The sequence below is a fragment of the Stegostoma tigrinum genome, chromosome 7, assembly GCF_030684315.1.
Source record: "Stegostoma tigrinum isolate sSteTig4 chromosome 7, sSteTig4.hap1, whole genome shotgun sequence".
In the NCBI taxonomy this organism is placed as follows: domain Eukaryota; kingdom Metazoa; phylum Chordata; class Chondrichthyes; order Orectolobiformes; family Stegostomatidae; genus Stegostoma; species Stegostoma tigrinum.
In genome coordinates this window covers 6,806,048-6,820,442 of record NC_081360.1, presented here as the reverse complement: position 1 = coordinate 6,820,442, position 14,395 = coordinate 6,806,048, and the positions used below count along the sequence as shown (strand labels likewise).

Below are 14,395 nucleotides of genomic sequence, written 5' to 3'. Positions count from 1 at the left end.
TGCCCAGTCTATATCAAATGCTGGCAAGATGACACTGAGTTCTGGGTGTAGCTTGGGTCATCGTATTGTGAAAAGGCTATCTGAAGACCAGAAGGGAATGATCAGTTAGTTGGTGCAGTAGATCACTCAACTGTTAAACACTGAGATAACTACCTCAGTCATTCAAACTACAGCTGAACACTCAGCTAACTAGCTCAATGAACAAATGAATGATTTTATTGTCACATAGTATTCTCAGTGAAAAGCTTTTCCAACATCATCACAATCCAGTGCCACTTTGAATAGTTTTAAGAATAAGAAAAAGAATAAAAAGATATAGCTTAAAGAGAGTCCATCAATCCTGAGCCCGCTCGTCATCAACAACGCCTGAGCTGTCATCGACCCTCCATTGCCTCGCCACCGTCGACACCGAACTCAACCAAAGTTGGAGTTGCCACTCTTCGGGTGCCACCTTTCACCGCTGGGCTGATTCTCCTCTGCCACTGCCTCACTGCCGCCTGCTGCACCCAGACCCACCAGTGCCAGATTTGCATCGCTTGCTGCTGGCCCCACCTGACTGATGTGACCGTGTTGCCCCTTCTGCCACTGCTTCACTGCCGCCAGTGCCGGATGCAACCGACGGCGAAGTCGCCAATTTTCAGGCATCTTCTTGACCCGCTGGGCTTACCTTGCCAAAGTCACCTCTGCCAATGTAACAGCTGCCAATTCTGATGTTAGGTCCCATGCTTGGTCCAGAAAAGCGAATAACTGCCCAGTTGCCCCTGCCACAGGGTCCATTCTTGGCTCACCCAAGTACACGTTGGTGTTTCTTGCCACTGCCGATGCCACCCGAGCTCAGGACAAGAGTTAAGTAAAAAGAAAAAGAAGAAAAGAATGAAAGTCAGAGCGGGTGAGGCCCATCTCAGAAGCCCTGCTCCGTTGCCAGTCCCTCAAACTACAAAACTGAACACTCAGCTAACTACCAGAGTTGCTCAAACGACAACTGAATGACCAGTTAACTATCCCATCACTCGAACATATTCTAGAAAAGGAGGTTCTGCTGTACGACCTTGTTAGTGGTTAAATTACAAAAACAATGTCTCCAAGGAAATAATATTGAGATAACTACGTGAGCCACAGGCAAACTGGCACAGGACAAATTAAGTTAAGGAGTTAAATGTTTGGCTCAAAGCTTGGTGTAAATGGGGTGTGCTTCAGTTCATGGGGCACTGACACCGATACTGAGGGAGAAGGGTGCTGTTATGGTTTTCTGGACTTCACTTGAACTATACTGGAGTTAGTGTCCTGGTGAACCAAATGACTAAGGCTGCAGAGAGGGTTCTTTATGTAATTAAAGGTAGGGGGTTGCCGGTTAGGGAGAGGAGAGGTGTAGGCTTACAAAGCAAGAGGAAATAGCAGCTTTGTATAACAATGTCAAAAGGTGAATTAATGGTAAAAGGTGAAATTTGTGACTCTGAATGCAGATAGCATGTGGAATGAAATAAATGAATTAACAGCACAAATACAGATTCGTGGGTCTGATCTCTTTTCTTTGCTGAGACATGGTTACAAGGAGATATTGCCCATAGTGACCAGAGATGTGCAGGCTGGGTGGATCAACCATAGGAAATGCAGTGGGTTGGCTCTGGGTGGGATGCTCTTTGGAGGGTTGGTCTGGACTCGATGGGCCAAGTGGCTTGCTTCCACACTGTAGGGATTTAATGAATTGTGTTGAAATTCTCTGCAGTTTAGAGGGATTAGAAGTGATCCCATTGACCTGCACAGGATTGTGAAGGGGATCAGAGCTGAGAGATCATTTATCCCAAGAGGAATGTAGAACATGGGCTGCAGTCCCAGCAAAAGGGACTGATCATTTAGGAATTAGATGAAGAGGTATTTCTTTGCTGAGAATCTTTGGAATTTCCAACCATGCAAGATTCGCGGGTGCTCTATTGTTGAATATATTGGAGCTCTTGGTGAACTGAGTGTTTGGGGAAGTTGATGAAGGCCAGCAGTCAGGTCAATCTCAATGGGCCGAATGGCCTAGTTCAGCTCCCGTGTATCTTCTAAAACCCACCGCCTGCCTTTCAAGTGCCCATCAACCAATGCCAATATTCCCCACTTTCAGCCACTTTTCTGCCACTCCTCCTCCAACTGCACTTTCATACACTTCAACTGGTATGTTTTAGAAAACCCAAAGATCCCTACCTCACGGAGCTCAAATGACTCTACTGTTCAGCCCATCCCTGGCTCTGACAAATAGGGGCAGGGAACTCCAGTGATGTGGGGCCAACCCAACGATATAGGGCAAGGTGCAACATGTTGGAACAGCAAAAGTGGAGTTATTTGGCAGATTGGGGACCTCTTTCCTAATTATTCATATAAGGTCTACAACCTCCCCCATGACCCTCTGCCACCAATGAGATTTCTTTTCCTTTATTGCCCTTGAACAGTGAGAACACACACAAATACATTTATGTACTAACACACACACTCACATTTACACACTGACATACATACACACATTTATACAATGACACACCTCTACACATATTTAGACACTTATTCACACATTTACAAGCTGATGCACATTTATACACTGTCTTACACATTTACACATGCGCACAATTACATACTGATACACATACAAACACACTTACACACTGACGCACATGTGCATTTACATATACACATTTACATACACACACACACACACACAGGAGACACTTGCAACTGTGTGTAACAGCCATTTCCCCACTCTAAAGCTGCAGAGGAGGGCCTGCCCCTTCAGGGGTTATTCAGGATGACAGGTGCCCTTGTGAAGCACCAGGAGGATTTCTTATCTCCACACTGCAGGAGATGCCCAGGAACTGGCTGATTGTGGACTGGGTGATGGAAATAACATACAGAGCCAGGCAGCAGACAAGGTAATATTACATACTGTACAAGTTGCATTCTGTATTCAAGGAGGGCAGGTCAGAGCTGGTGTAAAGCTACAACACAAAGGCCAAGTTACTGCACTCGTTAAGAATTTATTTACATTGGAATGATTGGAGCAACAACTTCTGCACCTTCATTTGAATGACTCCTTTCCTCTCCAACACGCGCCGCTTTGTGGTGTTTACTGTCTACAGATCCTACCTGTTATATCACATGCCCCGTAAACAGGAGGTGTAAACATTACCAGACAAGGCACCAAAACACAGAATGAAAAGAGGCAGATCCCCTTACCTCTGCCTGACTGTACCACCCCATTCAGCTCCTCTGACTTGCACCTCCCGTCTCCCTCACTTCAACATTCTCACTGTTATTCTCCAGCTTCATGCCTCAGAAAGACCTGTCAACTGACTTCTGTGCTGCTCACCTAGTAATGTTCATCCCCACTGCCTGCACCATTTCCCAACCCTCTTGTCCGAGCTCTCTGTGGCTCAGATCACCTTCCGTCTGAACTTTACATTCAGGACTTGAGTATTCTACTCTGCTTCAGACTGCCCACAGGAACCTTGATCTTGTGTCTATGTGTGCCAGTGAGTGTATACCAGTGTGTATGCATACGCGCACGCATGTGTTTGTGTTTGTGTGTGTTTCAGTGTGTGAATGTCTTTGTGAGTGTGTGTGTCTGTCTGTCTGTGTGTATCATAGTCATACAGTCACACAGCACAGAAACAGACCCAACCAGTCTATACAAAAACAAAGTTGCTGGAAAAGTTCAGCAGGTCTGGCAGCATCTTGGAGGAGAAAACAGAGTTAACGTTTCGGATCTGGTGACCCTTCCTCAGAACTCCCAGTCAGTCCCAACTAGTCTATGCTGACCATAATCCCAAACTAAACTAGTCTTCCTTGCCTGCGCTTGGCCTATATCCCTGTAAACTTTTCTCATTCATGTACTTATGCAATTGTCTTTTAAACCTTCTAACTGTAGTCACATCCACCACTTCCTCTGGGTGTTCATTCCGCACATGAATCACTCTCTGTGTAAAATAATTGCCTGTGTCTTTTTAAAATCTTTCTCCACTCACCTTAAAAATATACTCCCTAGTCTTGAAATCCCCCACTATTGGGAAAGACACCTGCCTTTAACTATGCCCTTCATGATTTGATAAATCACTATAAGGTGACCCCTCAACCTCCTGTGCTCCAGTAAAAAAAAATCCCAGCTTTTCCAGCCTCTTCCTATAACTCAAACCTTCCATTCCCAGCAACGCCCTGCTCAATGTTTTCTCAACCTTCTCCAGCTTAATAATATCCTTCCTTTAACTGAGTGAACAGAACTGGACACACTATTCCAGCAGAGGCCTCACCACGTCCTGTACAACATCAACATGACTTTCCAACTCCTGTAGTCAAAGGGCTGAGCAAGGAAGGCAAGTGAGCTAAATGTCTTCTTAGCACTCTGTCTACGTGTGACGCAAACTTTAAAGGGTTATTTACCTGAACCCCTAAGTGTGTCTGTTCTGCTACACCATCCAGGGGACTATCTTTAATTGTATAAGTCTTGCCTTTGTTTGTTTTACCAAAATACAATACCTTGCGTTTATTCAAAATAAATGCCATCTGCCACTCCTCAGCCCTTTGATCCAATTGACCAAGCTCTCTTTGAAATCTTAAATAATTTTCTTCACTGTCCTCTATACCACCAATTTTGGTGTCTTCAGCAAAGCCATGACATCTATAGTCTAATTTAAATCCATTATATAAATGACAACCAAAGGTGGGCCCAGTGCTGATCCCTGCGGAGCACCACTGGTCACAGATCTCTAGTCCAAAAAACAACCCTTCACTATTTTGTGACAGAAGGTGCAAACAGATAAAACCAAGATCTGCTGACACTGCCTCCATTAGACACTCCTGGGACAGGGACAGCACCAGGTGAAACACAAAACAAAGCCCACACTGCTCTTCCAAAACAGAAAATAAAGCTGCCTTGACTTTGTCAAACAAAAATAAAGACGCTACTCCTCTGGGGAAAAACAAAAACAAATGAATAAGCAAGAAATGGCTCTACCTTGACTCTGTCCCTGCCAAACTCCTTTGGGCAGGGACCGTACGGAGGCCAAAATTAAACTCAAACAAAATCAAAGAAAGCAAATAATTAAACAAACAAATAGCCAACAAAATAAATTAACCCCCTCTGCTCCATCTCCGTTGAACACCCAGGACAGGGACAACAACAGTTTAAAATCCAGATGAAGCTCCATTGCTCATTTCAAATAAAGATAAAATTTCCTGCACACTGATCTGCATCAAACATATCTGAGACAGGGACGGTACAGGGCTAGAATGGAAGCCCCTTTGCTCCTCCAAGAGGTCCAAAATCAGAACAAGGGGAAATTAAGACAGCCCTCTTCCTGGGGCAGAAAATAATCCTTCACCACCTTTGTCTGTCACCTGCCATTAAACCAATTCTGTAACCAATTGGCAAGTTCACCCTGAATCCCAACTTTACTATTTAGTCGACCGTGTGGAATCTTGCCTAAGTAAACAACATCTATGTAGATGCCCTCACCAATCGTCATAGTCACTTCCTCAAACAACTCAATCTATGTGTATATCAGTGTGTATATGTCAGTGTGGGTGTGTGTACATTTGCGTGTGTCAGTGTATTAATGTGTGTGTGGGGGGAGAGAGAGAGAAAGATTGTGTGTGTGTGTGTGTGTGTGTGTGTGTGTGTGTGTGTGTGTGTGTGCATGGGGAGAGAAAGAGTGTGTGTGTGCGTGTGTGTGTGTGTGTGTGTGTATGCATGATGCAGTGATGAAATCTGCACAGGTGCACAGCAGAGAACAGGCTGAAGATTGGAACTACAGACAGTCGCAGTGTTTGGACATGAGGTGGTACCACAAGTAGATTTGAGAAGTCAAAGAGACTTTGAACCATTCGTCACCCTTCAGACATGTGCAACATCCCAGTGGCTGCAGGCAGCTCAGTTTCAAGAGGAGGCACAAATGTTGGACACTGTGCAGTATAAACCTCTGGGGCAATAAACAATGCCAGAGCCCCACCCACAGGCATGCAGCGAGGTCATACAACCCTCTTGCTCTTTAACATAGAACATAGAACATAGAATAATACAGTGCAGAACAGGCTCTTTGGTCCTCGATGTTGCACCGACCTGTGAACTAATCTAAGCCCCTCCCCCTACACTATCCCATCATTATCCATATGCTTAACCAAAAACTGTTTAAATGCCCCTAATGTGGCTGAGTTAACTACATTGGCAGGCAGGGCGTTCCAGCCCCTACCGCTCTGAGTAAAGTACCTGCCTCTGACATCTGTCTTAAATCTATCACCCCTCAATATGTAGCTATGCCCCCTTGTACAAGCTGAAGTCATCATCCTCGGAACTGTCTACCCTATCTAATCCTCTGATCATCTTGTATGTCTCTATTAAATCCCCTCTTAGCCTCCTTCTCTCCAATGAGAACAGACCCAAGTCTCTTAGCCTTTCTTCATAGGGCCTGCGCTCCAGACCAGGCAACATCCTGGTAAATCTCCTCTGCACCTTTCCAATGCTTCCACATCCTTCTTGTAATGGGGCAACCAGAACTGCAAGCAATAGTCCAAATGAGGTTGCACTAGCGTTTTGTACAGTTGCAGCATGTCATCACGGCTCCAGAACTCAATCCCTCTACCGATAAAACCTAACGCACCGTAAGCCTTCTTACCTGCATTATCAACCTGGGTGGCAACTTTCAGGGATCTATGTACGTGGACACCAAGATCCCTCTGCACATCTACACTACCAAGAATCTTTCCATTGACCCGATATTCTGCCTTCCTATTATTCCTCCCAAAGTGAATCACCTCACATTTATCTGTATTAAACTTCATTTGCCACCTTTCAGCCCAATTCTGCAGTTTATCCAAGTCTCCCTGCAACCTGCAACATTCGTCCACACTGTCCACCACTCCACCGACTTTAGTGTCATCTGCAAACTTACTAACCCATCCACCTTTGCCTGCGTCCAAGTCATTTATAAAAATGACAAACAGCAGTGGTCCCAAAACAGATCCTTGAGGCACACCCCTAGTGACCTGACTCCAGGCTGAATATTTTCCATCAACCACCACTTGTTGCTTTCTTACAGAAAGTTAGTTTCTAATCCAAACTGCTAAATCTCCCTCAATCCCATGCCTCTGTATGTTCTCCAATAGCCTACCATGTGGAACCTTATCAAAGGCTTTTCTGAAGGCCATGTACACCACGTCCACTGCCCTTCCCTCATCCACATGTCTGGTCACTTTCTCCAAAAACTCAATGAGGTTTGTGAGACACGACCTGCCCTTGACGAATCCATGCTATCTCCAATCAAATTGTTGCTTGCTAGATGATTATAAATCCTATCTCTTATAATCCTCTCCAAATCCTTTCTAAAAGAAATTCAACCATTCCTCTCCCCTGCCCCTTTTCACACGTCCCTATAATCAATTCATTGCTAGTATTAATCCAATCCCCCTTTCAAGGCTATGACTGATTGAGCAGCACATTCCAAATCCCCCAATCATTTGCTTGTATTTACACGTTGTTCTCTCTCTGGCACTCATCTGTTTGCTCTTATTCTTCCTGCTCTCTGTCCAGTCACTGTAAACAGCTTCTCCCTGTATTTACTCAACCTGACTCCTCACTCCTGGTGACTTTAAACACCTCTGCTCATACAGTAAGCCCAGTTTCCACAGACCAAATGATCCACTTCTATTTCCTATGTAACTCTCTGCCATTGTCCCTGAAACAGTCAAATATGTCCACTCTTTCCAAACACTTCACATCCTCCTGAAAGTACAAGATGTGGAAACGGTTATGCTCCACTTGGAGCTAATACAGTGTTTTCTAAATGGTTAGCATAACATCCTGACTTTTGTGTACACTTTAAAAATCCCACCATTGATTAAACCACGTTAACAGCATTATTGACTGGTCCTTCCAGCTATAAAGGTTTGTGCATCATTACCCTACAGATTTCTCTCTTCTTACATCTCCTTTCAAATGGTATCATTCTCCCCCCATTCAGTGGGCAAATGTGTATCTTCACACTCTCCTCTGTTGCATTGCAGCTGCTGTGAGTCAGATCCTTCTCTCAAACTCCATCCTTGTGAAGTCTAGCAAGATCTGACCTGTCAGGGCCTTAGGACCCTGGAAAAACCTTGCGATGATGTCGCAGAGCTGCTCCTCAGTGGGTATATACTGCACAGTGTGGGTGGAGTTAAGAGGAAATAAGTAGATATCTAGATGTACGCCTGGCCACTTGAATGTCAGAGATGTGTGGGAAGAATATGGCGTAGACAGACTAGCTTGTGGTAGTGGAGGTTATTGAATAGTATTTCAGTAATGTCAACAGTAAGGTTCGGTGTGCATGGTACATCCCTGTATACTATGCATTCAGTCCTGGCTGGCTGGCTGGCTGGCTGGCTGGCTGGCTGGCTGGCGGGCGGGCGGGCGGGCGGGCGGGCTGGCGGGCGGGCTGGCGGGCTATTTCGGTGGTGACAGGGGACACCAGGACATGCTGGAAGAATGTTTGCTTGCAACAGTCAGCTTGGGATTGGGGAAGAATGTCTGGCATCATGCCTTTATTTGGGAAACGTGACCCATTTGATCCTGCCCTTGAAGACTGTGCCCATTAGGTAGAAAGACTGCAACTTTTTTTTTCTAGGCTAATGGCATTGGGGCAGATGGGAAACAGTGAGTAATTCTTCTGACTGCTTGCAGATCTGCAGCATTTCTGGTTATGAGGCTTGCCTCTTCCAGAGGCACCAGACACTAAAACCTCCCAAGAGTTGACAGTTAGCAAAGGAATATTATGACCCCAAACCTCATCTAATAGTGAGATGCTACTGGTTTTAGTCAGCTATTGGTGATGGGGGGGGGTGCAAAAGAGACAATCAGTATTTGTAACCTTGTTGACAAGGTTGGTATGATTGGCAGAAGCATGTGAATTCATGTTAACCCTGAATGAAATGCTGAGGGGCTGTTTGGTATATGGGACTAATGACATAATGCAGCAGAAGTGGCTGCTAGCTGAATTGCAACTGGACTTCTAACTGGCACTACAACTGGCTTTGTCACTTAGAAAAGGCAGCAGCTGGAGGGTGGAAGCTACAGGGCAATCCCAATGTAAGTTGACACCCTCCCCTTGAAGCATGCCACTTGGGACATAAGAACAGCTCCATAGCCACCCATTGTCTAATGGTCTTGCAGAAGGAGTGGTTCAAACATTGAAGGCAGGCTTGAAGAAGCAGCCTACAGTGTCTCAAACTGCCCTGGTCCCTGTTTGATTCTAGGGCCACCCATCACCCAACTTTAGGGATGGCTCCAGCAGAACTGCTGATGGAAACAAGACACTGCACCAGGCCAAACCTGACATTCCTGGACCTGGGGTGGGGAAGGTGACTTGGCAGCATGAATGCTCTTGCTGGCCACATGCCTCCTCTAATCAAGAGATGATTTAATGAATGAACTTTGGTGCCAGAATCAAGAAAAAAACGCTGATGGGTACAAGATGAGGTTGATGTGAAGTCAGGTCCCTTGACTTACAAAATTTGGGTAGGTGACACTGTCATGAACATAGACATGGGATCACCAGAAAGCTATTACCTCACAAACAGAGCAGGAATGAAACCTACCTGGCCCCTCAGAACAGCCAGAAGACTGACCGGAAAGGCTGGTAAGTTCTCCCACTCCATCTAGTGTTAAGGAAATGTCCATCTGAGCTGGATGGAGCCTCAATACTGTTGTGCCCAGAAGAGAGGAAAGTCTCACATGATGCTCTCTGTGTGCAAGAGACAGGCTGCGGTGAGGTACATGCTGTCTGTGTCAGAGTCAGAGAAACTGAATCTGGGTGCAAATGTTTCTGATTAAAGCTGCAAGAGAAAAGACCAGGCCTACATCCCTGGGCTTGTTGGGGAGAAGTGTTGCTACTGCAACCAGGTGGACCTTGTTGACAGATCCTTGACTGGCCCAGGCTAACGAGCCCAATCGGGAAGCCCTGGCTAACCAGTATTAAAAGGGGATTGACAATCTCCTCAGTTCAGGGATTGACTTTGATCAGGTTGGCTACTGCCAGTGTACTGTGCAGAAGGGAATAAAGGATGTCTGGGTGATGGTATACCAGCCTCTGCGCAGTTATTTCAGGGGATATTAAAAAAGCAACATGACAAAAGACTCTACTTACTATGCTGTGTCTCACGGAGATATTGTGATTGTACCGTGGCCGCTTCCCAGTCCAAGATGTTACAAGGATATTGGAAGTAGCTGTAGGTGCAATAGGTAGGTTTGGGGAGAGTAGCTTTCTTTTACTTTACACATTAATGGGACAAGGGCATGGCTGACCAGGCAGTGTTTAACTGCCCTGTGAGCAATTAGGGATGGGCAATAAGAGTCAACCACATTGCTGTGGGTCTGGAGTCACATGTCATCCAGACCAGGTAAGGATGATAGTTTCATTCCTTAAGGACATCAGTGAGCCAGATGGGTTTTTATGACCACCAACAACAGATTCATGGTCATCATTAGATGCTTAATTCCAGATATTTTTTAACTGAATTCAAATTCCACCAACTGGCATGGCCAGATTCGAACCGGAGTCTCCAGAACACTATTTGGATCTTTGCGCAACTTCCTTCAGTTGGAGAAACCATGTTCTGAAATCTCTGCTTCCTTTTCATCCCCGGCTATGCTGCTATTGCTGGTTTATTCAACAGATGTCACTTGTCAGGAAGCATGTTTGGTGACACTTTGATCAAAAGCCTTTTGAAAATTTTATGTCCATACTTCTCAGATCAGGAAGATGCTGTTCCCCATTGGGAGTACTTCCTTGGGCTTGATCATCACATGGTAGCTCATCCTTTTTTAATCACAAGGGCCAGTGAATTGTTCACCTATAGGCACAATGCAGCCCAGCTACAAGCCAAGTTCCAACAGCCTCAAACCACATTCCCCAATTCTCAACTTGAAACACTCGATTAGAACTAGCTTTCCCATGACCACTGCTTCTTGTAGCTTATTTTTGTTCATGCATGGACATGGCTGGATGGCCAGCCTTTATCACTCATCCCTTGTTGCCCTAGAGAATCATAGAATCCCTACAGTGTGGAAAGCGGCTTATTTTTGCCTGTCCAGTCCACATTTACTCTACAAAGAGCAACCCATCCCTGAACTTCCTATGGCTATTCTAACTAGCCTGCACATCTTCTTTCCCCCCCCGCCCCACCCGACGCTATGGGCAATTCAGCCTGGCCAACCCACTACATTGGACAGTGAGAAGAAACCAGAGTACCCACAGCACACCCATGCAGATAACATGTAAACTCCATGGAGACAGACACCCTGGGATGGAATTTAATCAAGTCCCTGGTGCCGTGAGTACGAATGATTGAGTCACTGTACCATTCAAGGAGCTGGTGGTGAGCTCCTTGCTGCAAGGGTTGGGAATCCATGGAATTCCCCATCCAGTGAAGCAGTTGAGTCTACCTTGTTGAATGTTTTGAGTCAAACATAACTCTTAGAATTTTGAATAGCAAATGAATTAAGTCCATGAAAAGATCAGTCATGATCATAGTGAACGGCAGAGCCAATGGGCCAGATGGCCTACTCCTCCTATTTCTTAGGTTCTCATGCCCATGTGCTGTGGGCTGACTGACAAAGCCTTTAGGAAGGGAATTCCAGGATTTTGACCCAGTGACACTGAAGATGTAGTGCTGGGCAAGCTAATAGGTCTAAAGATAGACAAGTCTCCTGGCCCTGATGCAAATGTATCCCAAGGTGCTGGATGAGATGGGTGGGGGAGGGAAATAGTAAATGCACTCTTGGTAATTTGCTGGACTCTGGTGGTTCTGGCAGACTGGAAAACAGCAAATGTGACATCACTTTTTTTTATTAAAAAAAGCAGTTAGACAAAAGGTGGTATATGCCCATGAGATTAACTTCTGTAGAAGTGAAAATACTTGAATCTATCAAGGAAGAAAGAGCATGGCATCTGGTTAGAAATCACTTCATTGGGCAGGCATAGATTGACTTCTTGAAAGGCAGGGCAATTTTAACTGGTTTATTGCAATTCTTTGAGGATATTGAGTGGTGGACAATGTGGCGTTTCCCGCTTTCCTAAAGCATTCGACAAGGTGCCACACCTTTCTCCTGTGAGAAAGGTCTGCAGCATTACCCATAATCTATTAGCATGGATAGAGGATTGGCTAAACAGAAAACCAGAGAATGGGGATAAATATGTGTTTTGCTAATTGGTGATCAGTGGTTAATGGTGTGTTGTTGGGACCACAATTGTTTACTATTTACAGTAGATGGTTTAGAGTTGGGGACCAAGTGTAAGCATGTCAAAGTTTGCAGATGCCATTAAGATGAGTAGGAGAGCAAATTGTACAGGACAGCCTGCAAAGGAATATCGATAGGTTAAGTGAGGGGGAAGTGGTTTGGTAAATGGGGGGGGGGGTGTTTGTCCACCCCTTGTAGGAAAGCAGCAAAATGAACTCTTATTCAAATGGTGAAAAATTACAGCATGCTGCTGTACAGAGGGATCAGGATCTGGATCTCCTTGTGCATGAATCACTAAATTTTGCTTGCAGTTGCAGCAGGTAATTAAGAAAATTGGATGATTGCCTTTCATTGCTAGGGGATGGAGTTTAAAAACAGGGAGGTTATGCTGCAGATGAGGCCACACCTGGAGTACTGTGTACAGGTTTGTTCTCCTTACTTGAGAAAGGATGTACTGGCACTAGAGGGGATGGAGAGCAGGCTCACCTAGGTTGTTTCTGCAGTTGAGAAAGTTGGCTTATGAGTAGAGATTGAATAGAATAGGAACAAAATAAATGTGCTGGAAAAGATCAGATCTCACAGCATCTGTGAAGGAAAAACAGTTCATGTTTCAGGTCTGGTGACCTTCCTCCAGAACTCCATTCAATAGAGTGGGCTATAATCATTGGAATTTAGCAGAATGAATGGAATATAAAATTTATGAAGAGAATGGATAAGATGGAAGCAGAAGTTCCCATTTGGGGTGGGGGAGAAAACAACTAGCAGGCATAGCCCCAAAATAAGGGGCAGCAGAATTGAGGAGAAACTTTACCCAAAGGGTTGTAAATTTGTGGACTTCCCTGCCCAGTAAAGCAGCTGAGGCTACCTTGTTGACTGACATTTTGATTTTCAGGCAAAGTTGAACAGTAATGGAATTAAAAGCTATGGTGAGCAATCAGGTTATTAAATGGTGGAGCAGGCTTAATGGGCCTGCTCATATCTGTTACACTCATATGTAACAGCAATATATTTCTAAATCAGGGTGGTGAGTGGTTTGGAGGGGATCTTGCAGGTGGTGGTGTCCTTGTCATTTTAGATGGAAGTGACTGTGGTTTTGAACATGCTGTTGAGGGATCTTTGAATTTCTGCAGTGCATATTGCAGATAATACTGTCTACAGGGAAGATGTGGCAGCCTCAAAAGGTGCAGAGTAGACTTTCCAGGATGTTGCCTGGAACAGAGGGATGCTCATACGAGGAAAAGTTGATTGTGCTAGGGCTTTTCTCTCTAGAACAATGAAGGATGAGGGGTGACTTGATAGAGGTGTACAAAATGATCAGAACTTTAGATAGAGCAGACAGCCAGAGACTCCCTCCTAGGGTGGAGGTAGCTTTTGAGGGGATGCTTTTAGTGAAAGGAGGTAGATATCAGGGAGACATCAGAGGTAGATTCTTTACTCAGTGGTAGGGGTGTAGAATGCATTACCAGAGAGGGTAGTGGAGTTGGCCTCACTTAGGGGCATTTAAGCAGCTATTAGATAAGCATATGGATGATTGGTATAAAATAGCAGTGGAGGTTATATTGACCTTGGGTTTCTTGTAAGAGTTCGACACAACATCATGGGCCAAAGGGCCTGTACTGTTGTGTTGCTTTTGAGCATTTGTGATGGAGGGAGTGGAAGCTTGTGGATGTGGTGCCAATCAAGTGGGCTGCTTCTTCCTGCATGATGCCAAATTTCCTGTCTTGTTGGAGCTGCAGTCATCCAGACACGTGGGGAGTATTCCATCACTGTCTTGACTTGTGTCTTTTAGATGGTGGACAGGCTTTGTGGATTTAGGTGAGTCCCTCACTGCAATATTCCTAGCCTCTGACCTTCACTTGAACACAGTGGGTCTCTTGTTTGAAATCTAGCTTCTGGAAGCGGTGAATGCAATAACATCTTCCCAATGTCAGCCACAGTTGTATATGGCCAGTCAAGGTGAGTTTCTGGTCAATGGTAATTTCCAGGATGTTGGGGGGGGGGGCGGAGAGGGGGGGGGGGGGGGGGGGCGGAGAGGGGGGGGGGGCGGAGAGGGGGGGGGGGGAGGAGGAGGTTGTGATGGTAACACTATTGAATGAATGTCAAGAAGCAGCTGTTAGATTGCCTCTAGGGTGCAAATGCTCCTTGCCACATCATGAGACC

General features: G+C 45.3%; 1 protein-coding gene across 1 annotated transcript in view; it reads right to left on the bottom strand.

Moving 5' to 3' along the window:
• The window catches only part of si:ch211-45c16.2 (mitogen-activated protein kinase kinase kinase 13), a 146,656-nt gene extending 140,652 nt beyond the window's left edge, over positions 1-6,004 (bottom strand). The window contains exon 1 of the mRNA XM_048534823.2: positions 668-6,004. The gene's annotated coding sequence lies outside the window, so the exon portion shown is untranslated. The remainder of the gene's footprint in view (positions 1-667) is intronic.
• Positions 6,005-14,395: the final 8,391 nt, after the last annotated feature.